The sequence below is a fragment of the Bombus terrestris genome, chromosome 18, assembly GCF_910591885.1.
Source record: "Bombus terrestris chromosome 18, iyBomTerr1.2, whole genome shotgun sequence".
Taxonomy (NCBI): Eukaryota; Metazoa; Arthropoda; class Insecta; order Hymenoptera; family Apidae; genus Bombus; species Bombus terrestris.
Genome location: NC_063286.1, coordinates 1,872,542 through 1,899,417, shown reverse-complemented (window position 1 = coordinate 1,899,417; position 26,876 = coordinate 1,872,542). Strand labels below are relative to the sequence as shown.

The following is a 26,876-nucleotide window of genomic DNA, read 5'->3' as shown; positions in this document are numbered from 1 at the left end:
CTAAACACAAAGGAGGAGAAATTGTTATTTATTTTCTGTTACGGAAAATTGTCAAGTTAAGCTTTTACAATTTCCCATGTTTTATTTATGATTTTCGTTCAGTCGAGAGGGCGAATTATCGTAAAAATCAATTTATTCTTACCCTGTTAAAACAGCCGGTTCTCCTCGTTCTATTTTTCGCTCTACCCCCACCCACTCGCTGTTTATCCTTTTCAATGGCCATAAGTTATTTATAAAAGTTAGCGAGACGCGGTATATCGTCGTTGATTGTCCGTTCAATCGAGCGAAAGTTTTCTGCTTTACAAAGAGCAGAGAAAAATCGAAGAAAAGCGGAGACCGACCAGCTACGAAACCGACTGAGACGAAAGTAGTAGGAATGACGCGACATAGTAAAAGAGAAGGGTCGGCGAAAGGAGAAAGAAGTAGAAAAGGGTCATGGAACTTTGACCGAGCTTCTTTGGAAATCTTACCCGCGTGTCCCTCTTCGTTCTATTCGTAGATTTAATTGGATTTCTATCTTTTCCCTCTATTCCCCTTCGATGGAAATTAGTCATCGACAATTTGTCTACTTATTCTCACGAATCGTCTTTTACCATTTGAAAACTCCGCTTTTCTGTTCGTTTCGTGTCACCAAAAGCATCTTATTCCGAGACTCGTGAGTTTACGCTCCCTCCGCAGGCAGCGTTTCCTTCAACTCGAGTATCGCGACCGGCGACAAATTGTCTTCGGCGAAAAAGCGTAGGTAGAAGTGGAACGACCAAGAGATAAGAAGCGAGGGAAACGACGCAAGGGTGACCGCGTACCTTTGTAAAATGCACTTCGTCACATCGCTGGTGGCTCAGGAAACGCGTGACCCAGCCTATCTCCCTCTTCGTCTTCGTCGTTCACTCTTCACCGCTCCTTTACTTTCTTCTGCTCGATATTTTTTCCCTGGGTCATTTATAGACTGTGCTTCCTGCCCCATGACGTAACTCTATAGTCTACTACCTCTACTATACTACCGTACGGACACTCTGTCAGCTGAAATTTGTCTGCAGCTGAAGGTACGAGTCGATGTTCGCCTTATTTTTGCCCTGCTTTTTGGGAACTCGCTCCTAACGTTACACGCCAAGTCTGATTATTCTTCTTGCAATTACTTTCGCAAGCCATGTATTCAATCTCCGGCACGTATGCTCGAAAATATCTTGCGCTTGTGCATTTTCCCTATTACGGAGAATTCCTAGCAAATGTTGGAGATTTCTAATTCAACACAGATTCACGCGATATATACATTTCTTTAACTTGCTAGAGCTGTCGACGTTTTCTCGCTCATTCCTATTTTACTGTATCAGTGAAAAGTAAGAAGTAGAAACGTCCAAGTACAGTCTATCGAGGACATAGAAATTTTCTGATCTGCAGCTTTCATAACGGTGATGCGATAGGAGGATGGATAATCAGTGGATAATTCGAATTAACGAATATCGCAGATTCACCTGGCTGAATCTTGATCGAAGCGACCATTCTAGAAAAATTTGGCGGAACAACGCCGATTAAACGACGGAAAGAAGACACGCGAAAGAATCTTCTTGCGTCTTTTCTTTCCCTTTTGGCTTTTGGGATTTTCGCTCGCTCGTTTTATGAGACCGAGTCATACACACAGTGTCGCGACGATGCACTAAAGCGCATAATACCGAGCGGGCGATAGATTGGCTAAGACCGGGCTGCAAACCAAAGTGAGAAAAAGGAACGCCCTTTTCGAAAGAACGAAAGAAGGACGCGACGGCGGCTCGCCTACTCCATCGGCGTCGATTCGTGACGAATCGTGAAAAGAAACCTGAATTCAAGAGTACTTTGGACCGTGACGCCTCGCTTACGTTTCATGGACTCCCATGAGAGATAAATCGTTTCTGTCCACGTTGCTACCTTATAGAGAAGAATATTTTTTAAAACGACTATAGCACGTAACTAACGAGATTATCTCCGAAACATGCGTTTTCACAATTCCTCCATTCTCATTAGGAAGCCATCGATCAGTTCAACTTGGATCAAGACACGTTTAAAAAAGAAAAAAGAAAAAAGAAAGAAATATTCTTCTCGAGAGGACCCATTAATCATATTTTTCATCGATTGGTGGCAAAGCAGCCCGTTACCGCGTCCAAAGTATTCACAAAGTTATCAGTTATTGCTGCTCGTCCCGTTCCTTCGTATCCCTTATTGAACAACAAGGACGATGATTGAAAGTTGAAGAATAACTAAAATCGGTGACGAGGTATCGTGGCTCGTTAAATCGAACGTAAAGGCATTGAGTATGGAGAGGATAGCGATTGCATCGCATCCGCGGCGGAGAACGTCGAGAACAACGATTGCAGGTGGTGTAAAGCGGTTGGTGGTCGACGATCGGCCGCTCTCTGTTTCGAGTCCCCCTCGATAACAAATGGTCGTACCGCCCCTGAAGGACAACGCCGCTGTGCCGGCAGTTTCAGCGTAATTCTGCGCCCGGCCGACAGCCCCGTAAGTCACCGGCTCAAACGAAGCGTCGAGGTATTAATTAGAGTTTCAGTCCGGGAACCGCGATCACTTATCACCGAACCCAACCTAATCTGCCGGCTGTGCCCCGTTCCACACCGTTGCTTGCCACTGCCAGCCTTTTAACCGGCTGCGACTTAAACCTTCTGATCGATGTCTACTCGATCGTCGTCGACCGGACTAATGAGTCAGGATTAAGAGCTTTCTTAGCGGTTCTCGCCACCAATTCCTTTTTCTTTCGTCGCCGTCGTCGTTGCGATAGCTTCACGAAGAATGGACGTCTAACCCTCGTAGAATCGCCGAGTCTCGGTGAAAAGCGGGAGTTCATTGTGATCGACCGGTGACCCCGTTACGATGGCGGATCATTAATAAGGCGAGCGGGGAACTCGGCGATTGGAAATTTTTCATGAGCCTCCATCGACCGCCTTCGACGACGATGACGACGACGACGACGACGACGACGACGAAAGACCGAGAAGGAAGTCGCAGAAACGACGAACAAATGCGATACACAGTCGCTCGATGATGCCCCGAGGGATCTCTAAACTACTCGATCTCAGATACACGCACCGCTAGCTGGGATTAGAATTTCAGACGAATACCGTATCTTCCGTGCAATTCATTCGACGATCGTGTGTATACCACGTGTTATAGAGTCTCAAGAAAGTTAGGCTATCGAATAAAAGTGGATAAGGGCGGACGATGACGTGGCATAGAAATTTTACGAATATAATTTTATCCTATATCTATCGATATTTATTCAAATTGAATAAATTATCTGCCGTCTGGTGTTTGTTCCCGGAAGGTAACGCCTCATTCACGGAACGATTATATTATAATCAGCGCGGCGTTGCATAACCAGGCAAAATCGAGAATTCATAAAGGGAACATCATTCGAAAGAAGTTTAATGAGTTTGCTGCATACGACTCGTTAAAAATTTGGTGCCAAAGTTGCGGCCGATAGACGCGCATAAAAGCCGCGTGACGTTCAATTAAACGAGCCGAAGGCACAGAGACAGCATCGAACATGGGTTTATTCGACAAACGAGCCAAAAGGTTGTTGCTCCATAATTAAAAAGCTTCAGTCACGTTTTAATGCGCGCCTCGGCAAACTGTACCGTATTAAACGCATTCGTTGATTAAATTTTTAACCTGTAATTAGGCGATTTAACTTCTGTTGAAACCTTTGTTGAACCGATCGTTCATCTCCGTTTCTTCCCCGGTTCCTCCGCCACGACACTAAAGAAATTCCCTTTCTTTCTGCGCACCAAACTCCATGAAGCCACGAAGTCGTGTGCCCGTTGAAACGAAGGAAAAAAGGAGTAACAACAGAGGAGAAAATCGACGAAAGGAAATAAAACAGATCTGCCCCCCGATATAGTCGAGGAGAAAATTTCGCTGTCGATGGAAGGAAGATTCATTTGCGAGGTACGTAATTTCGGGACGCGGTCGCCGAAGGAAAGGTCGAATAGAAAACTCGTTTCTCATCTGGAACTCCGATTGGAAATTCTTCGTTTACACTCCTCCACGTGTTTATTTAATTTCGTTCGTTTCGAGAATAAACGATCTTTCGACCGGCTATCGAGCCCGACTTTGAGATTCGATTAACAACCGGGTCGAGAAATAATTCCCGTCGATGATCTTTGCCGTGGAAATAAAATGTAATTATCGTGTAACAGAAACGGGGCAATATGCTGGAACATGAGCTCGAAACATTATAAAAATTTCCCTCAATGTGGACAACATCCATTCGTTATAGCTTAAAATCAATTTTAACATGTAAATTAATTTTAAAGTAAAAGATTAATTTTTCCAAAAGGCACACATACAATCGAGATGAAACTTCTCCCGTCGTTTCCAACGCTGCAGAATCGATACCACTTTATTCGAGTAGTTCTGGTACCTGGACAAAGGTCAACCGAGTTGCAAATTAGAGCTGTAGAGGTTATAACAGATATGTAAACCAACGTAGAACATTGTTACATAGAACGGTACAATATTGTGGACAAACAGTGATACACTAACCGGACAGTTTCCGGGGCATTGGTGTGCAGATAAGTTGTATCCTAATTGACTAAATGCATCAGATAGATCGAATAAAAAAATCCGCGGAAAGCAGAAGAATTTTGTTTGACGCTAATTTCTATTATTCTATGTTACGATAAATTGACAATTGACAATTCATTTGTAGTATATATATATATATATATAGTAGAATTCCATTTATTTGAACCCATTTGAGGGCAAGTGGTCCATACAATACCGATACTTGACGATGACTTTATATAAAGGTGTATTTGGATCAAGCGAGCGAATGCTCGTTCTTTCACATCGTATCATCGAAACACAAATCATGTTCGCTTGCGTTCGTAGCAAGTAACTCTTTTCATGTAAATGAGTTTAGTCTCCAGTTTATTTAATCGGGCGTTAGCCAAAATTCCGTTCCAATACATGGAGTTCTATTTACTATAACAACATTCCAGCGATGGAAAGAAGGAATGAGCGGCATCCGGTAAGCTCGAACTGACTTCGCAACATCATAGCGTGTCCCTGCATTAATTATGTCTGTCATCAACAACGGCAGGCTGTCGTCTCGCTTTCCCCGACAGCTTACTATCAAGTTTATCACGTTCCAAATATCAAGGGGAGGGGGGTCATGTCCCTTGAACTTTGGATATCGATGGCTGCCGAGAAACTTATCCAGGATGAACACCCGGTAGAGCGGCACCGATTCACCGGCCGTACCGAGTCTCTCGTCTTGGAGTTCGGACTGCAGCATGTTCACCGTTCGCCATGACCACGCTCTCGCCCTCTTACGTAGAATTGCTCTGACCACTGTAACCTGCTATTAACTCGACTACGAATTGATTCCCTGGTTTACTGCCATTTACAGAAGCTGGCCAGCTTCGAAAGTTACTCCCCTCCGAGCTGGGATTACGTTCGCGTTCCTCGCTCCGTCCCAAGTTTCTTTATGAAAGCGAATCGGTTGTTCGATCTGCGTTTTACAGCTTGAGGAACACGACCGATGCTGCTTTATGATTCGTTTAAATAGATGCGTGTTTTGCAATTAATCTTAACAAGAATCTCGTCAACAGCATCTTCTCTGACGAATATGATAGAACTTTTATCTCGATATTTGTCGCCAGATATCGTCGATATGTTATTGTCGAGTCTTATCTAGTTAACCAGGATGTTATATCTATCCAAGAAGTGCACGAGTAAGTTTGATGCTTTAAATATAAATTTCGGCATAAAAAATATCCAAAGAGTGGCACAATTCAGAGCGGCACATTAGAAGAAAAAGCTGTTAAAACGCGTACTGAAATGGATATTTGGGTACCTGCTTGGTCACACTACGGTCAAAAGATCGCTCAACCAATCTAATGACTTCGTTGTAAGATGGTGTGGTGAAAGTTTTAGTCGAGCTAGCGTACAATTTAAAAGTTTCTGACGGACCGAGAAAATTGTCGTTATCATGATTTCAAGAATCATATGATATATTATTTGATTTACAGAGATTCCCGTTATACAATGTTATTTATTCTCTGTACGTTCAAAACTGGCCAGTATATCCATCACGTAGCACGAGGTTGAATATCAACGTCGGACATTTCAGCGCGAATAAAGCAAACGACAAAAATTACTGGCATATTACAAAGAGTGTCCTGATTGATTGGCGCAGCGTCGCGACGGTTGCAAAATCATCTTTCAACTTATGGCACATGCCTATTCGAACGTTACGGTATCGATAAAATTCACGAAATTTACCAAGAAATAAAAGTCAGGAAAAAAGAAACATGCCTGTTCGTATAGTACTTTAAGAAGGAAGCCAACCTTTCCAGCGAACTAATTCTGGTACGCATCCAGCCCGTGGAACTGACGGTTGAAGGGAGTACGCGTGGGCGTTTTACTCCTGTCTCTCCCTAGAGAGACAGAGTAAATGAGCAAGCAAGAGAACGAGAGAGAGAGAGAGAGAGAGAGAACGAGACGAAGGGAGCACGGGATCGAAAGCGGGTGGTGGAGCTGGCCGTACACGAAACAGCACTTACACCCCCGTGACTGGCAACCCTCGACCTCCGGTCCGCCTCTAGGTAACGGTCGGACTGTATGACTGGCAGAAGTACGTCTAAACTGCAGCTACTACCGCGCATACCAGTGGCTTTCAAGGTGAACTTTACCGACTTTATTAATATTTATACGCGACGCGTGATACTCGTCTATCGGTGTTCAACAAGATTCAAAGTATCAAGCGATAATTGTAGGTGGGCTCTTTACAATTAACGAATACTGGCTCTAATAGGCAAAGAAATTCGTTTACAGATTTCTCAAACTTCAGCCGGAAACTTGAAAATTTAAATTTAGAAGGTTGAACGTTTGAAAATTTGTACAAAACCGTCGAATTAATGAATTTTACAAATAATATCTGATATTACCGTAATTAATTTTCAACATTGGGAAAATAAATTATTTAGACAAAATCTCTCGGAGGTTATGTACTCAAGTTCAAAGGACTTTCAGTTTACACAAATCGTAGAAATAAGTTACATAATAATATATTTAAGTGTATGCGAAGCATTTACGATCGGTCAAAAAGCAAATAGAATTTAAATAATTCAAACGTAAATGACCCACTTCGAATCGCGGCAGCGTGCCTCGATGATTTCTGCATCGGTCAATATTTATACAATTATGCGAATTGCTCGAACGTTACACAGCGCGACAGTCGTATTAGTAACTCTATCAATGTAGCATATTGAATTTTGCGCACGTACATGCCACGACGTCACAATGGCAAGATATTCCGGAAAATATTTCATTAATTTTCCGAAGCGACGCGGCTTAATTTTATAACTGCCGCTATTAAATTCCAATTAAGGGGGTGACTTTTTTCGGGGGCTGTGCACGTAGCAAACATCCCTTAGCGAGCGATGCAACGAGTCTCCGTACCTTCTCGATCGATTCGCGAATAACTGAAAATATGAAATCCACTGGTCGACGCGGTAATCCACGGGGCTAAAACCATCCCTCGGCCTGGCTCGAAGCTCAACATCCTAGGAGACGCGCGATCCTCGCCGGAACTCCGTCGATATCCGCAGCTCACGGCTGCTTTTGCTCGTGCTTTCTCGCCAAGTGGAATTCTCTCGTGGACCGAGTCAACCCTTCATTTTCACAGCCGTTCTCCCCACGACCGAACCTGACTGAAACTTGCTCCGTGGCTCCGCTAATGAAAACGAATCGTTCTTCTTCCACGGCTCACCCCCATTTTTACCCCGGACGTAACCACACTCGGATGAAGCGAGACACGAGGGTCTTTCGGTGCTCAGGTAGACACCGGTACACACCAACTCGTCGAGCAGCTTCGTCGTGTTTTCGCTTCCCGAGGGCTTACACGCCGAGCAAGACAATTAGGGAATCGCGTAGTCGGACGATTTTACCGCTCGGCAAGGTGTTCAACGCGTCAAACGAGGGTCGTCGTTATCTTTCCGTTTTTTCGCCAGACGATTTTAACGACTCGCGATATCCACGAAACATATATATTAGATTTTATACTATGTTTCTACGTTCGTCTTAACGCTTATTGTCATATACATCGGATACCTTTTATCAATAAGTAACCTCTGTTACAAGAAACATTTTGAAACTTTGTTAGCACTGTATATGAAATCTATACTATAATAAGGTTCACAATTTTGAACACATAGTAGGAACAACAATGAGAACAGCTGTACATTTAGTGGTTAGTGAAATGCCGTTTTTCCAAAGGAATGAATCGAATCGTTTTTCCTTGAAGTCTGCCACCTGTCCAGCGGCATCAACGGAACTCGAGAAAGGAGGAGCAGCTGAAGTTGGGGACGAAGAAAAGGTAGGAAAGAGGGTAATTCGTTTTCATTACCCATTCCCTTTGGTAACTTCGATGCTGCCGTAACGCACAAATTTACATCATCCTGCCGTGCCAGTATCCTTCATCTTGTCCCGTCGTTTTGCCACCAGGACTAACATAGGCGCGAGTGGAGAGCGGTGCAAGTAATGGGCAATTTCTTTTCATTAGCGACTGCCAGAGAGTTCGACACCTCACTTTCCATCGCTAACGAGTAGCGATATTAATCGTTGCTGTTTAACCAACGAGAAATCGATATTGCAATTGTTGTATAAATTAAGAATGCGGGAAAGAAATATCAGGGAGTAAAGACGGTTTGCGCAAGGAAATGTGTTGCGTATAATGTGTATACTCGTTGCTCTCTGACGATTTCTTGGAAATAATGGATTTTAGAGAACGAATGACGCATCGGATATGCGATTTCCGACTTTTTCCCATGTCATGGCAAGCATAAAGTAATTAGTAAAATTACAAAATTCCAATTAGGAAACCAAAAAATATATATTACATTTGGTTGAATGCACGGCATCCACACCGGATGGCTATTGTCTTTCTTCTTTTTTTTCTTTTTTTTCTTTTTGCGGTTTTGGCCACTGTCAGCTTTTCATTTTCTAAAGGGAAAATTTCAATGTCCCTTTTTAATTGGTAGCTATTGAATGTTTTAAAAGGTTGAATGTACTGTAAATCGTTGCGTCAGATTGTCGCGAAATAAATGCAATTATTGTTGAAAATTGTTATATTAGCTACTTTGCGAAACACTTGACAAACATATCACGCGTCGCAGAACCGGATCAGAAGACTAAATTTTGCGCGTGAGACGGTAGCCATCGATGCGTGGCCATGAACAAACAGGGATCTTCATCCTGGCGAAGAAGACAAGCGGGGACGAGTACAAGGAACCGAATAAAGTTCTATTTTTGCGCATGAAAACGCGCGGCAGGGTCGAGGCGAGGCGAACTCGGGATAAAGGTGGGGTTTCCGCACAAACGCACGAAAACGGTCTGCGGTTCTGGAGGTGTCTACGAGAGGGTCGGCTGCGACAGACGTCATCAACGAAAGGAAAAAAGGAAGAAGAGGGAGGCAGTCGCGTTTGCCGCGGTTCCCTGGTAACCCCGCGCTTTTTCCAGCTGTCAGAGACAGTTCGAAAGTTCAGCGGAACGAAAGAAAGGCGCGTGGCGTTGCTTCGTGTGCACCGTCGGCTTGCACGTTCACATTTCAGGTCTCTTCTTCGTTTTCTTGTTTCTCCCCTCAACTACCCTTCGTTTCACCCTCTTAGCACCGGGTACCGCGTCTAATTAGGCGACCTGGACCCTCTCCGTGTACTCTGGCACAGTCTGAAGAGTTCTTCTGGCACCGTGCTCCACCCTCGGGCGGTCGTCGAAGAAATGCCATCGGTGGAGAAAGGAGAAAAAAGAAAGGGAGAAAAGAGGTCGGTTGCGCGCAGTGCTGGTCGAAATCAGTCGGATTAAAGTTTGTGATTGCACTAACGAAGCTTACCCACGAACGTCGCCACCCAGTTCTTCTTCCTTTTGACTGCGAGAATTCCGCAAACCGGCGGATAATCCGGAATTGAAATCGAAAATCGTCTTTTGCTTCCGTGGAACTTTGAGTAATTGATAGTTCCATCGAAGCGGTTCCCTTCCTTCTTAAAAGATCGTGCTTTTTAAACTTTGCCGCGAAAATGATCGAACGATCTTAAAAATATATCCTACAAAGAATTAATACTTGAAAGATACGAATAGAAGCATCACCCAGGATGGTACTCTCAATATGGCCATGTTTTCATCAAGTTTCCATTATCGAAGAAGAGTCGACTATACTCGTAATAAACGATGAAAGATCTGTTTGCTCGTTATGAACCTTGACACCACAAACTCTGAGAAGGAGTTCCACTATGGAGTACCATATATATGGTATGTATTATAGAAGAAAATTATCGGCAAGTATAATCATTTGATCACGATGACTGGATGAGACGAACTCGGGCAAGAGGGAAGCGATTAACGTTTAGATGGCCAAGCCGGGCGAACGTCTTGCCAGCGGTGGCCGTGGTCGAGGACTCGGTCGAATCAATTAAAAGCTTGCAAACCGGTTGAAATTTATGCGGGAAAAATTAACAAGTCAGATGTCCCCTGCGGCCTCGTGCCTTCGCTCCCATGGTTGGGGACCACGTACAGCCACGTGCAGACTTTCGTCGGATATTAAATTAATGAAAATAATGAAACGTAACGGAGATTCAGGGACTTTCTCTGCGTCGTGTCGCCCAGCCAAAGCCTGGTAATCCCTCAAAAAGTCGGGACGAAACATCGCTGCCAGAGAAACGTTACGTTTTATACGATCGTCTCTAATTATGATTCAACCGTCTAAATCACTGATAAACTGGTGAATTAACTCTGCTTTAATAACCGTTGCTTCGCTCGAACACTCTGAAAATAGCGTTTCTCGTGTTTTGGTAGGACGATGAATTAATTACCCCCCCCAAGGAAAATTGAAAATATCGTTGGACTTTTTTCTCTTTCTTCCAGGCTAACGTCAACATTCGTTACCTATATCACTTTGACCGGCACAATGCAAATCATACGAACGATAGATGAAAGGAGAATTACGAATGCGATCGCGAAGACGTGCAATTAGCACCATAGTATTGGCAAGGCAAACTTAATCGTAGCCTGCAAAGTACACGAAGAATGTGAGCTGGTTCGATACCGGTCACAGTAATTAATCAGTGCCATATGGTAAGCTTAAACGTCGGCAGGTCCGTGGACAGAAGCAATTAATAATCCTTCCATTATCAGTTGCGCGTAACGATTACTAAGACCACTCTATAACGGGCCGAGCTTAGAATGTAAACTTCGGCAACGACTTTCGTTATTAATGGCCACGACATCTTGCCCCGCCGTGAACGAACAAACTTATTGCTAACTTCTTTCCTCGGCTACGAGAGCCGATCTAAAATTCACTTATGTCGTAAAATCGTCCGATACGGAAACTTTTTGTTTCCATCCAATTTTCAAACTTTCACGCTTAATTATTTCACGATATTTTACTTTCCAGAGTTCTTGCCCCGAATTATAAATCACCCGGCTACAAAAACGCGGAGAAAAGGAGGAAATGGCGCAAGCAAAGATCGAAGAACGATGAAGCTGAAGATCGCGACGAAACAAACCCCAAGCGCGTTCAGTTTTTAGTTACAAGCCTGTTTCGAGTTGATCAATTTTCGTGTGTACCGGCTTGTCTATACACACAACACCGAATATTACCGCAAGAAAATAAAATCGAAGCAAAGTTGGATCCTCTGAACCGAAGAAGAGGATCACGATAGAGAAAAGCTAGAAGAAGACAAAGGAGAAAGAAAATTAGAGCCGGGTCTGCCAGATTTGCTCCGTCTCGCGGGGTAATTAGTGTCAAAAAGTCAGCCTCAACCGTGTGATGCGATGCGAAGAATTAGCAGACGCCGCATAAAATACCGTTGCTTCGCGCTACCAAAGGTAATTAGTGGCACGTGTTTGCGGTCGTGAGATACGCAACTAGAAACAATTAGTAAGGAATCGGCAAACCGGCAGCTGCGACGAATATTTAGTATCTGCTGCATGGAAAAATGATCTAAAACACGCGGAAGTAATATCAGGCGCAATCTGGTCTGTTAATCGATACCCCGAGCTAACTCTTCCGTGGTGGGAAAAGGGACTTTTTCATCTACATTGCAGTTCGTATATATATAAATAGGTGTAGAATTTCTATTTCCCCCCCGAAACACTATCCAAATCGAACGAATTCTTTGCCAAAAAATATTTTCGAACAATGCGAAATCTCGTATTTCGCACGAAAATACGAGCGCCAAACTGCGTATTTTGAAACGCAACCATCGTCACGACAAAACGCCACGCAAACTTCAGTTTTTCGCGATGAAAACCCAGTTACCAGCGGTATCTTAACGTCGTTCCGCTTTAATTCTGCGCGTTGTTGGACATCTCGGTGTTTCAACGTTCCCGTTCTGCCTACCGTTCCACGCTGCGAACTCATTCTATCGGCGGTTCATCGATTACGTTCGAATAATCCCATAGAAAGTAGAGCGAAACAACCGCGCGTCAACAAATTATTCACAGTGTAAAGTGGGCTCGTTGCGTTGCATCACGCCACCTGACAGACGTACCGACGCAAAGAAATCCAGAAGCAGAAAACGGTCCGCGAAATGGCACGTATCGCGGTTCAGCGCTTTGGCCATTTCGCGTGGTCGGAGCTCGATAAATCTGACGTCGATTGAAATATTGCCTTCTTCGATATCCCTCGCAGCACTGGTTTTAGCTCGCCCCTCTTCGATTCCTGCTCTCTTCCTCCTTCCCCCGTCTCGATTCTGACGTACTTAAATCTCTCCCGTCCTTTCTGTTCCACGACGCCCCCGGTTCATCCTCCCTCTGGTATCCCGCGAACCAACGGGGACGTGCGCGACACGAGTCAACCCGAGGAAAATAAATTCCAGAGTGAAAAGTAACGACCGCGATATGAAGCACGGTGAATTTCATTCGTCTCTTTCTATCCTCGTCGCAATTTCTTATCCTTTCTCCGTCCAATAAAACGTCGATACAACGTCGCCACTCTCCTACGATGTCACTTTCAAGGTTGCTAAGCGAATCTCAACCCTTACTTTTAACCTGCCATCGAATCGACGAAACCTTCCGTTAAACGATCGCTCGTTTCGCCAACGCGATATGTTCGACTACGTTCCGATTTGAGACAAACGTTCTCTGGAGGAGAAACGGCTGGCTGTCGCGATAGTAGGATCCCCTCGGTGACCGCGAACGAATGCGGAAAAAGTGCGAATTCAGAGGCGAGGGAGAGAATCGGGGGAATAGCACGCGCGAAGAAAGCGAAGCGTACAGATACACGTCGAAGTAGGTGGATCGGGTCGTTGCACGTAAGGGGTTGCTCGGGGCGTTATAGCGTTCCATAGGAGGCGATAGAGAGGTAAAAGGGCCAGGAGGAGAAGGAGACTGAGAAGAAGAAGAAGAAGAAGAAGAAGAGGAGGAGGAGGAGGAGGAGAAGGATGAAGAAGAAGAGGCTGAGAATGAGAGGGCAAGAAGGTAGGGTACGGGTACGGAAGCGCGAGGCTTCGGATCGGCACGAAGGTTTGAGGGTGGTTGTGCTTCGGCAACTTGCCGGGGCTCGGCGAGGCATTGAAATTGCAAATGCGCATTATGGATATTTCCCTATAGAGGGTCGAATACCACTCGCGTCTCTTCTCCTTCTCTCTTTCCTCTCCCTCGCCTCTTCTTCCTCCCGCACTTCTCCATTTCGCGCGCGCATACGCACATATACACGTACACATTCCACCCCTGTTCTTTGGCTTTCTCAGTACCGTTCCGTACACCTCCTCCTCTCCTCGCGTGCGCGTTACTCCGTTTCTTTCGCTTTCTATCTCGCTCATCCCTCGCTTTCTTTCCGTTCCTTCCGTCCCTTGCCCCTCTGTCCCTTTCATCTTGCTCGTCTCACCCCTCGAGGGCTACAAATACCCGATGCGATGTACGCATATCCTTTAGCCATCATCCTCGTTCAGGTCATTCTTACCATGAAAGCAAATGTTCTCCTTTTTCCTCTATTGATAAATGGACATTGATATCTATTCGAGGATGTATATACATATAAGAATGAAGAGGATCGAGAAATGAATTTCGAATTGGCTTACGGTACAACTTGTCGTTTGACAGTTCAGAAACACAATCCACCACAGGGCACAACACGACGATCGAAAGAGTTTTCCAACGAGACACTTTGTACAAAATATTTTTCATCCTGCGGTTACCCTCCTCCTTGTATATAACCCTCGAAACTCGCACACAACAAAGTTCCAGTCTCCTTCGGCCTCGTGTCCCGTGTCTCCTCGTTTTAACATCCCTCGCGTTCCATTCGACGTCTCTGTCTCGTATCAACCCTTTTCAACCTCCATAACGCCCCCCACTGACGCACCACGAACGTTAGGTTTTCCAACGCCTTCACCGACTCCATTCGCCGCCCCTTCCTCGTTCAGCCGGCATCGCCGCGTTCCATCCCCGTACATATCATCCTTTTTGACGCGTGTCTGCGTCAGTGGTGCGCAAGTTTTCTCGGAAATTCTCTTGATCCCATAACCGTCGGGGCTTTCGTATTCTCTCGATTTTTCCGCTATTCTTTCTTGATTTTTCAATATTTCAAACACGCCCGGAATACGAAAATAGCGTGGCGAGGGAGGGGGGGAGGGGGCGAGAAGGTAACAGAGCCTCCATGTCTTTATCGTGTTTTCACCTTTCGCGGTCTCGTCGACGACGCGCGATAAAAGAATTCCCCAGGTCACTCGCAACGAACCGCGAATATTTTTTTCCCAATAATTGGAAATTCAATTTTCAGTCGTAATTTCATCTGTCGAAACGTTGTCTTCTTTAGTTTCGATCATTCGGAGAAACATCGCTGTCGGTGATCGAATCACCTTGCAGGATTGGACAGAGCGTTTAAAAACGAGCGATAGCTTCTTCTTCTCCCCGTTTTACCCCAATTTAGAAACGAAAGCGTAAACAATCAGTGTTCGTTGCTCGTTTGGCGTTTCTCGCTTGTTCGTCGAATGAAAATTTGAAAATTCCGATTACTCTAAGAATGTTCTACGTCTTCGCGACAAACACGAGTGGACATTCGAAAAGATTGGAGCATTTCCGTTTCCACGAGTAATCATTAAACAACGAACGAATACTCGTTTACAGTTTCGTTTCTAGATTTTACTAAAGTGGACGAGAACAAAACAAGCATTCGCTCGTTCGATGATTAAACAACGAGCAATCATTCGGCAGGCAAACTGCCAGTATCAGGTTTTAATCTGTCAAAGTGCGTGCAAATCGGCGGCGAATGAAACCGAGGCTCGTAAAACAAACGTTAACTCGATTCCGGACGGTAGGTGGAATCAATTTGAGCGTCACTGCGAGTCCGCCGTAACTCGTCAGGGATTTCGGAGACCTGGGAAGACCGAGGGGCCAGGCAGACGAAGGGACGAATAGGTAAGTGAATCTACTACATCGGTTCGACGGGGGTTCCGATTGCTTTGGGCCATTCTCTCCACCTTCGGTTCCCTACCATCCCTCCTGGTGCCACCCTTCTACGCCGACGTCGCTTATCCTGCCCGGTAACGTTCTCTCGCAACGCAGCCACGCGTTCTCGCTCCATGATCGAAAACAAAGCGTCCTTCGCCTGATCAACTATTCGATACAATATCACATTTCCGACTATTCCACTTCAATTATGTATGTTTATGGAAATTCTTATTTTTGTCAAAATAATTATAACAATGAAAGCTCGATAGAAACTCGTTTTATCTACTAATCGTTGGTATTATAATGTGCGCTTCGTTATCCATGTTTTATATTTATTTTTTCATATCGCGTGTACTCTGCAAATATATGTTCGCACCTTCAAATTTTCCATAAATATATAGACGTAAAAATCGAATCTCGTCAAACGGCATATAACATTTCCAATTTTATCAAACTATATACGCAAAGTTGATTATTCCCGAGGTAAACACATCCACGTATCACTTCTAATTCATTCACAAGTAGCAGAACAGTAAAAAAGTCGGGGGATGATTTGCACAAGACGCGGAACAGCGGGGAGCAAAGTGCGGCGTGGTGGTTACGTATTCGTATACGTAGGATATTTATTTATTTCGTAAACAGCAGCAGGACAGCGCGGGTTTACGCGGCGGTGCTTCGTCGAACGCGAAAGCGACGTCCAGGTTTATACGGTGCGCGCGTTTGTTCGGGGCGGGCGAAGGACTACGACTGGCCGTGCCTGGGAACGAGGAGGAATAAAATTCCTCGTATTTTCGCGCTCATTGGCTTTCGTTAATTAGCTCGGCGTTCGTCGCGCCTTTTTCCTAGGCCGAGTAATTACCTGGGAAAATTGGCGTCGTCGAAACGCCCCGGCCGGCCAGCCAGCCAGCCAGCCAGCCAGCCAGCCAGCCAGCCAGTCAGCCAGCCGCGATAACCCGTCGCCGGACTTCGAATTAATATTTCATCCGTACCGCGGTCTAATTTCGCGAAAAGCGATTATTGTCGGAATGGAAAAACATCCGGGCTAATCAAGATACGCTCACAGGGAAAACAGGAGCGAGGCCAGCTCTGCAGAGAGCTTTACGCTTCCGCTTTTCCACGAATTAATATCAATTAGAGAGGAACGTAACGCACGGTCGAAACAGAGATTACCGGCTCGGCCACTTTCCCCAAAGATCGATCCTAGTATCGGAACGTTTTCAATATCCGTCAGTGTTCCCTCTTTCGTAAAGGGAAACTGATCGATACTTTTGCCGGGTCGGAACTTGCGAATCGGATCTCGGTTGGCTGGTCGGCTACATCTTTGTCACGAATCACCGTAGCCGACAGTTGGACAACTTTCTTATTGTACTTTGTTCCTATTACCATAAACTTACATGATCTCTATTTGCAATTGAACCGTACGCTAAATCAGCTTACGCTCCAATCACTTATTCATTGTTGAATCTAAATTTTAATTATCGAATTGATTAACGTTCAGCCCGGTTGAAAACATTTTGACCCTGCATGTATCGAGGAACGTGTCATTCCACGGAATTAATAAAATGTCCGTGAAATTTAAGTAAATTGAGGAGAGATATAATCGAACAAGCAGTATTACGTACGTTACTGATAAGTTCGCTGAGATTGGTTTGATTTTGAAACGATTTCCTGCCGATCCGAGCGTCGAAGCCAGTTTTTTACCAACGACCTGCCGAATTAACTAAGGAAACGAAAGGGAGCAGAGACGGGAAACGACCGGAAAAGCCGATGTCGCGATCGGCCCTGCGCACCAGTTTTCTCGTCGATAAAGTTGAGAATCGGGACATCGGAATTATCGGAATAGTTGCTGCATATCTTAAGCCGACATTGTTATCGAAGAGTCATAGGTAAGTAAATCCGTTGCTGTTCCCTCGTTACCCAAATGCAGTAAAAAGTTTCGAGATAAACGTCAGAAAAATTTACGTTCCTGTTCTCTGTTCCAGTGACTCTATTACGTTCGTCGTTTTAAAAAATTGAAAAGGAAGGAGTGTAGAAAGAGGGGAAGAATGAAATCGTAACCGTGTGAAATATCGTACAAGTGCTGGTATCGAAGAAGCGAAAAGTAATCACGCTGCGAGAGAATTATGTCGGTGCTAACGACGAGAGTACTTTACGTGTAACATGTACCGGGCTGAAGAATGTTTTTAATAAGGCACGTAGCGAATGGACGAGTTGGTAAAAGGGGAAGAAACGAAACGCAGGGTCGTGAGTAAAAGGGGTACGGAACGAAAAAGCATGGAAATCAGACAAAAAGGAGGAGGGCGCGTAAATACAAGTGTAAGCGCGAGCGAGCGCACTCATGCGAAGGGTGTCGAAGAATCGCAAGTGCATCTCGTTCGGAGCGGGCAAATACTTAGAAGAGGCGTGTCGGAGAAAGAAAGGAAGGTGGAGAGAGACAGACAAACAGAGACAGAGAAAGTTGTCGATCGACGGCGCGGAACGATTCGATAATTCCGCGATTGTCTGAAAATTTTGTTCAATCGATATTTCGATGCATAAAATTCGTTCCAAGGGAGATTGTATCGGCAAACGCGAGCCGAACAATTGGAATTGTCTGCTCGTGTTTGCGCCGTGGAATATCGCGGCAGCCGAGGAATTCCAAGGGGCGGCTATACGTACAGGGTACAGCGATACGTTGCATCTGACAAATAGTAATTCGGTATGCTGAGTATTTCAGCTACAAGGCGAGGGGGGGGCGGTGTGGGAGAAGAAACAATAAAATAAATACACGCACCTGCTTTACGAATTCTACAAACTCATTCATTCGCGCTATGCTTCTTGTTACGTGACGGAGTGCCACTTGAACCCAACTCGCTTCGACAGATCGATGGGATATATATATATATATATATATGTATATACGTATACACTGACTCGCCAAAGTATTTCAACCCCTATCGTAGAAAAAATGTATGAAACATTTAGAAATTTCATTAGCACTCCAACGTGCGTACCCTAATGCACACAGCTGGCATGATTATATTGGCAAAAATTTGAAAATGTATGTAAAAATGACAAGATATAGATAAGCGTAAACATATATTTAATAAATACAACATGAATAGCCATGTTCGGCGTGTAACAAGTATTAATTAAATATGGTGCCACTGAGCCAGTGTATTATAGTCCTGCACGTCCTCCTACGTCTCCCGGCTTACCCCATTGTTTCCCGTTCGATCAAAATAATCGTATCGTCGCAGCTTTAACCGGCTGAATAAACATCTCGTTGCAAGAATATTTGTCCAGTCGACCGAACGTGCCGAGCGTTATGAAAAAAATTAATGAAAAAAGGAACGAGAAAATCTCAGCAACGCAACGGCTAAGCAAGACGCGACTAATCAAGAGACGACGCGCTGTAGCGCTCGGTCGAACGCTAGAGAAAGTCGAAGCACATTGATCGTGGATCAAACACGATATTTGCATGTAACGCTAGGTCTCTACGATCGCGCCGATAATAATAAGCGAGCGGGAATCTTTCCAGGGAATGTTCACGCGGTTCGCTAACGCCGCAATCGCAGCCCTGCGCGTCGGCCGATCCCCGACGCTTCGCAGAAAATTGAATTAGAGAGCTTAAGCCGCCTCTCCCCTGTTGGTCGTTAGAATGGTCACGGTAATTGATAATCGAGCGACGGCTACAACCGAGCACGACTAATTGGCTGATCGCACGGTGATTTAAACGCGGAGATTTCCGCGCGACTCGCGGATTAACGCGAATTATAGCCGAACGACTAATTGGGGAAAGAGCGCGCGCGAGATGCCCTCCTAGATTCATGGACGCGCGCAGTCTGCAAGCGTGTTGCGACGATACGGCAGCAGCCGACCCTCCGGTGTACGCGGCTCTTCGTTACCTCGCGAGAACGAGAGACAGACGGGAAAACAAACAGAGAAGGAAGAAAAATCGATTTACCTGCAGAGACGCGGGGTCAGATTAATTACCGAGCTTTCGCGCGAAACCGAATAAATTTGTCGAGCGATTCCGTTCGCGCGCCGCGACTTGAATATTTTCGAAGCGATTTGACTGCGGTCGATGACTGCGTAATGGCCGTCGCTCGCCAACCGGACGCTTTCCATTTACATAGATCGTACTGACGTATTAACCGACAGATCACTGTCGAGAGCAGTGTCGAGCACCGGCCGGTTCGCGTCTAGATAAACGATGCTTCGCTTTCGATCGTGGCCCTGCGCCGTCGACTCAAACAACGCTAGCCAGAGTGTAGTTACTGATCGACGATTGCGTTGGTAATGACCGAGTTCGAGCGATCGAAAATTACCCAACAACGTTTCCCTTCTCTTTTCTCACTCTGTACTTGAAAACGCGACTCCCTTAACTTACAACTTTGTTCCGCGATAAGAAATTACACGTGCCGGATAAAGATTTTCGTTTCGATCCGAAACTATCCAGCTCTTATCGAGATCGAATTTTAAACGAAACGAACGTATCAATCATGCCGGCAAAGAGCGCGTATCTCCAACTCAACGAACTCTCGCAAAAGCTATTCACGTGGGTGAAACGGCGCAATAAGCGCGGCCCGATGGAGCTCGTCAGCGTGTCCATTCTGCCGGACGATCGGTCCATCTTCCTTCGTCAAGCGAGTCCGGCGAAACGAAAGCTGAACGCACGGATGCGGGTGCAGTGCCGGAAGGGTCTTCGACGAACAAATCGTTTTCCGTCATTCAAAATTTTTACGGTCGATCGTTGGTAGCCGAGGCAGGCCGATATGAACTGCGGAATACGATAACGTCGATCTGTGCTCGACGGCCATATGCACACATTCGCTCACACGGATGCGTACACGTCTCTCTTGATACGAGTGTCGCTTCCCGAAAGGCTGCTCCGTGTTCCCGTTCCATGGAAATAAGGCCAAACTGATCGACCGAACCTGGCCATCGAACCGATCTACAACTTTACGTCGCAATTAGATCCGTTCGATGCCGCGAACACTTTGTGGCACGCTGTTGGAACGACGTTCTAACTAGGCTAGAATTCCTTCCGATCTCTGTGTCGCGTATCGCCGCACGGAGATCGCAAACATTCTAATTGCCTTTGGCAATCGATGATCGCTTCTGGAAATCGGTTCTATGCTCCGGTTAATTTCCTCGGGACTCTTTATCGTTGCACGAACGATCGTAAAGACTCGCGCCTAAGAGCACCAAATTTTTACTCTCTCTCCTCCTAACCAATTTCCTCGGAATTAGGGGAACCGAACGAAATTACGGAAATCCTTGGCCCGTGAGAAGAGATGTTAGCTCGTGGGGCTTTCTTTACGAGTTCCTCTCGCACTCCTCCTACGTAAACGGACGATATTACGGTGCTCTTTCAATCGCCGTGAAATTATCCTAAGAATATGTGCAGAGTTTACGAGGGACGGAATTGGCCGGATGGAAAGGCATTCGTTGATTCGGAAAGGAGTATTTCGACTATAAGGCGGAAAAGAAATAAACTCTCTAGTCGAATGCGTTTCTCTTCACGTTGCACCGACAATTAGAAATTATATCGTAAGGAGAAGGTATCGGAGAATTTCTCGTAAATTATACCGTTTCTGACGGCAGCAATTACTACAGGCATACGTGGGCGTGCTTTCTAACTCGTAGTCTCCGCGAGCAGCGACGTAAATAACGCTTGTATACGCTGGTCACGGCATCCGAAGAAAAAGACGCACCGTGACGCCTTTTTCCTTCGGTCTCGAACCCTCCGCCACACATTTTTCACACTCGTCCCTTTCCGCGTTTCACCAAACTCTTTCGTACTATACGCGACGCGACGCGACTCTCCTACACGCAACCCTTCTAATACCTCTAGAAACGTGCAGTTCGAACGTGAACTTGGAGAAGAAACAACCTATAAGGTGGGCGAACTTTCAGACGAAGTGGACCGAACGTTCTCGTTGAAAAGCTTTCCTTCCAGTCAAGAGAGATTCGGGATCTCGGTGCGGCAATTTCATCTGTCGATTCTTTTTCTTTGCAGCGACTGGACGCGGCTGACGGGATAGGGGTTCGACAAGAAGCATTGGTCATCAGTCTCGGTGAACAATGGCCGGTGAAAAACGCACAGCGTTCTTGTTGCGGATCCAAAGGCGGACGAAGCGGCACCGTGGGCGGTCTTGGATTTCCATGGGGTTGCCAAACGATTCTATGTGTACACACATAACGCGGCAGTGTCCGGCAAATAACCGTACACTCGAATACACAAACAGCCATTCGATTCGTGGCGTAGATAGGGGTAGTTACAGGAATCTATTGTGCTCTCGAGAGGTCGCAACGGACGGAGAAACGGGATAGTTGGGCCGATGGGGCAAGAGGTAATGCAGAGCGGTGTTGAGGGGTCGAGGGGACAGACACGGGAAGCCGGTGGGTGCTCTGGGGACGGTAGGAGGACAGAGCGGTAGAGAGAGAGAGAGAGAGAGAGAGAGAGAGAGAGAGAGAGAGAGAGAGAGAGAGAGAGAGAGTGGATGGAAAGCGCCTCGATGAATGGCGGCGGCATCGCTGCTAGTAGTGGTGGCTTTTAGCTGGGCGCATTCAACCGCGAGGGTTAGCCGGGGGTTGGGATTAACGCATCCAACGCGGCGTGCGTGTGAGAGAGCGCGCATTTGGCCGCGGAGATGGTAGGCGGGAGCGCGCGCGTTTCGCAAAATCGTCCATAAAATGTATTACTCGCGGTTGCGACACCGGCCACAGAGACGGTGTTTGTTTAATTTACTTTGATGCACGACGAGAACGACGTCGCACTCGACACCGCCCCTTCTTGATACTTTCCTCCCTTTCGCCATCGCATCGCGATGTTCTATGACTGGTGACGAATAGCGACGGCTTCGAACCCCATTCATTCCCCCCCCCCCCCCACCCTCCCTCAAGCGCTTTTTCAACCGCGCCCGATTCCAAATTATTCACAGTAGGACATTCGTCGAGCTTGAAAGTCGAATTAGAGCTCGCACGGTTTTACAGTCGCATCTTATTTACCTTTGATAATTGTTTAACGCGATTTAATCCGACTGGGAACAATCGGAATTCGGTTTCAGCGTGCTCGGTCCCAAACCACGAACGCTCATTGTGTAATTCTTGACATGTTAATGGTCAACGTAATTTTCGCATTTGTCGTTTAATAATCAGTTACAAGCGTGCTGATACCAAGTTAATTTCGCTCGTTCAATTTATTCTCTTGTTTGTTGCTTAATGAGATGCTCGCAATTATAACGACGTTGTTTCGGTTTTGAAACATTTATTCTACCTCGTAATTAAACACCGCCGCGCGGTTACGTCTGCGGACAACTGTTCATTCAACGTTGCCTTCCGGTCCAACTAAAACTATTTCACATCAGAAAGAAAGGATTTTCCAAAAACATCGCATTAGCTGGAAATGGAGATTGCTTCGAGGATAGCGTTGCTTCGAGGATACCGAACGATGCGTAAACAATTGACAAGGGGTCCAACGCAGAACGTATTTTGTAAACTCAACCGTAAAGTACCTGGCTACTCCTCTGGTTTCCTCTGCAAGTGCTAGCGCAGCGCAGACTAGAGCAACCCCATGAATCTGTTAAATTTGGTTTAACGCGAGCCAGTAGGCCGGAGTATCGACCGGAGAACGGCCCACTTTGGTTGGCTTCGTCTTCCTTTCTTTGTCGAATACGTTTAGACGTGGCTCGACGTGTTCACTGGTCTCTGAAAGAGGGTTACAACCTGCCTAATCCATCGAATGCCTTCGATAATCGTTTGAAATGAATACACAGAGGAATAATACACTGTAGGCATGAAACACTATTAATTTTCGCAAGACCAATATGCCCCGAGCATTTCATCTATTTATATGATATTTTAAGTTAAAACGCGATCTCGATCCTAGCTGCTGCACTCGCGTATATATTTTCATATTTTCAATAATCTCACCTTTGCCGATCCCTCTTTATTCCCGAATAAAGGAAATTAGTTCGCTTCTAAGAGAATACTCTATCTATACCAATTTCTTATCTTCTCACAGCAATCACATTGACAGGAACTCGTCTGATACGAGGCCAATGTTCGACCAACGTCCAGACGATTTTAACGAATGAATTTTTCTGTGTCGGACCTCGTTGTTAAATGAATTACAGAGAAAATTCCCTTCTGCTTGTCCGTCGTCGTTGGCCCACGTCCAACGCACCTCCTGCACGTAGTCTACTCGACAATGCGCTGCGAAATAGTGGACGAAACGTCGAAAACTGCTTTCATGGGAACGAAACTTTCCGCCAACATTCCGGGAAAAAATATCTAGTCTGTGATCGACAAAGGGACCACGGAAATCACATCTGTGCGCGACTGCCTCTGAAAAACCTTCTATGTCTCTGTATTTCCATATTTCGTTCGCCTTCCAATATTTCTTTCGCTCCCGCTGACGATCGAACGGGCAACATTCGAATTAACTTCTAAATCCCGAATTCCAATTGAAAAATAATATCACCTATATTTATCACAACGATCTTTAATCTCTTCGTCTCAAATTATTTTAAAACTAAAACAAAACAAACTAATTTATTCAAATCCTCCGCACACCAAAATATATCCTCCATATACTCGATCCAAGATAGAGCACTCACCTATTAGATACCTATTATTCCTTTGACTGTCGTCATTTTTTTATTCGACGATCCGAGGGACAACAGACGAGTGTCCGTGCTTAAAATACATAAAATATACATAAAATACATAAAAACGTACCAAGATACGTAAAGATTCGTAATACGTCGAGTATACTCGTCGAGCATTTGCTAGACGAGAGGAATATCTGTTTAGGAACCAATTTATCATCCATTTGGCAATGTCAATGAAAATACGAACTTTTTGGGCTGGCAACTAAGTGAGCGCTGATTTTGTCAATACCAACTGATGATAAAATCCGCATTCCTTAGTTGCGAAACCATTAAAGTAGTCGGCTATAGCTGTTTCGAGCACATCGCTGAAAAATCGCCGAGTTATCGGACAAATTTTGGAAATTATCAAAGATTGTTTCAAGCGCACTCTAGTCCATTTGGAAGCGTCACAACAGAGTTACTCGCCTATTCGTTCTCGAGTGGCCTACTATCCTATTATACTATGATGCTCGATAAAACGTCCGGTAACGTTTGAAACGGGCCGAGCTCAATAATCTCCGACACATCCATCTTCTACTTATCCTCGCTGCTGATTAAACAACTTTGCCAGCCAGCGTACACGCGCTTAATAATCGCTTTAATGATCCAGCGGAAGGAAGTCTGGGTCTGGGAACTAGGCAGCTAGGGCCAACGACCAGGCAACGAGGAGGTGAATCGCGGTGTGTTTCATCGAGACTTAGGAATCAAATATTTGCTCGGGCGAGAGTTTCGCCTCAGTTTACACGACGAAACTCGCGAATCCTAAATACTCAGCATTTACCGACTCGTCAACGGGAGAAGCAGAGGGTTGAAGGTGGTTCCTAAGGGCGGGGGATGAGTCGCGGAAGCGAACCAAGAAGAACCGGAGGAAGAACGACGGGAGCACAGGACCGATGCAAGGGTTAATTTGCTGACCGTCGGTGTTTATAGAGATTCGAAAATTGCAAGCCATGCGATTATGTTGCTCGTTGGCGGCGGAGGCGCAGGCGGAGGCGGAGGTGCGCGAGCGCGCACGCGCTCCAGTCAAAATAGCGCTGAATCAGCGGCCATTATCACCGACAAGCGACCGTTATTATTGCGAGTTGACTCGTCTAGGCGTTTATCGTCCGTAAGGACTTGCCGCGGCACCCTAATTGGCGTTTACGCAACAATCGTGAGAATCAAAGTGGAAGGCACGCGTTGTCCGTTGGACAACGGATCGAACCAAGCAACGAAAGTGCATTTAATCCATACATCCATTAGTCTATTCCGATGTAATCAGTCGTGCGAATCTACAATCCAGAAGCTGCTCGTTGATTGGAATCCATCCTTGGAAATAGGCCATGTAAGTGAAATTACGATAATGGTTCGCTCTTCCTCTCTCCTCCGCTCGCAAACAATCTCTCCATTTCTCTGTCCCTCTTTCCCGTCGATCCGTGTTATAAGCTACTAATAGCTACCCCATACCACGATATCCATGTCAAATTTCGAACCACTTTCCACGGATCGCCGTAGGGAAAACTACGAAATGAAGTTGCGTGGTATAGAACAAAGATTTGAATAGCCATACCAAGATTTGATAGCTTCGCCTTGAAACAGCGTTAGTTAGTTTGGACTAATTTTCGCCAAGGTTAATATTTACCAGCCGAATGGCGTTCTCCGTACGTTATCTAAACCGCGATGAAGATTCTCCGGTGTGAAGGCTTCAGCCAACGGATCGCGTTGACGGCGAACGACGCTCGACCTGTTATCGGCGCTATCTGAGCGCAAGCTTGCTTCCTGCAGTTGCAGGCTTAATTGAGAGAATGTTTCGCCAGATAGGCGAGGCTAAGCCGGAATTCCTAGCAATTCGACGTAGATCGTCCGGTGGCAACTCGCGGGAATGGAGAACCTATGGCAAATTTTTTTCAAGCTTTCGAAACCCGACCCGCTCTATCTACATCCTCGATATCCTACCTAATCTTCCTAGCCGACTGGAACGTGCATATCGATTCTCCATTTCCCAAGATAGTAGCCTATAACTGGATATATCTGACTTCCATAACCCGCCACCGCTTTTTCAGGCTATCAATATTATACGCGAGCCTCTCCAACTAATAAATGGCGCGGAAGACTCCAGAGCAAATTCCGGAAATTAGAGACGCCGGATATAAGAACACGTTCGTTGTTCCGATCGACTGCCATCGATCTTTCGCATTTTAAACAGACGAGTCTGGCTCTCGTTGGCTCGTCAATCGAACGCGCGAAGTTTACAATCTCAGAGATCAGAATATCGTTACGTTACGCAACTATTTTAGGATACACAATCGTGTCACACGATCTAGAAAGCATAAAGCCAAAAGACAAACGTTATCTACTTCGTCAAGGAGAGAATCGAGGAGTCTGATATTCGAAATGGCTATCGCGCGAAAACGAAATATCGCAAGCTGCCGTTAACTCGGCGATAAGGATGGCGCGCGAATCAGGTGGAGAAACGGCGAGCTCGTTTCGCAAGGGGCCAATAACGTTGTTGCAGCCGCTTCGATTTCCGAAATGCCGGCAGCCGACGAAACGGGGTTGGCAAGTACTTAAGTAATCTGCGTATCGATGATGGCTCGATGTCTGCATCCAGCTGCGATCCTGTGTACCGGTGTATCGATTCGACATCTCTGCATCTCTGCATCGAGCTAGTCGTGTGTCTGTCTGTACCATTTGCCTACGTAACGTCGTAATAACTAGTGCTTTGGGCTCGCGTGCGCGATAAGAGAGATACGCATTCGCATAAAGGACACGAACACGCGTGCACGGGCCCGCCGAACATGCAAGTAAAACGAGTAGCAACGC

The 26,876-nt window shown here is 45.7% G+C and overlaps 1 protein-coding gene across 5 annotated transcripts in view; it reads right to left on the bottom strand.

Moving 5' to 3' along the window:
• The window catches only part of LOC100644350, a 259,551-nt gene that overhangs the window by 169,380 nt on the left and 63,295 nt on the right, over positions 1-26,876 (bottom strand). Inside the window, exon 1 of one of the 5 annotated variants that reach the window (XM_048414109.1) lies at positions 143-303. The exons of the other annotated variants lie outside the window; for them this stretch is intronic. The gene's annotated coding sequence lies outside the window, so the exon portion shown is untranslated. Of the gene's footprint in view, positions 1-142; positions 304-26,876 lie in introns of those variants that run through there. 5 annotated transcript variants of the gene reach the window in all.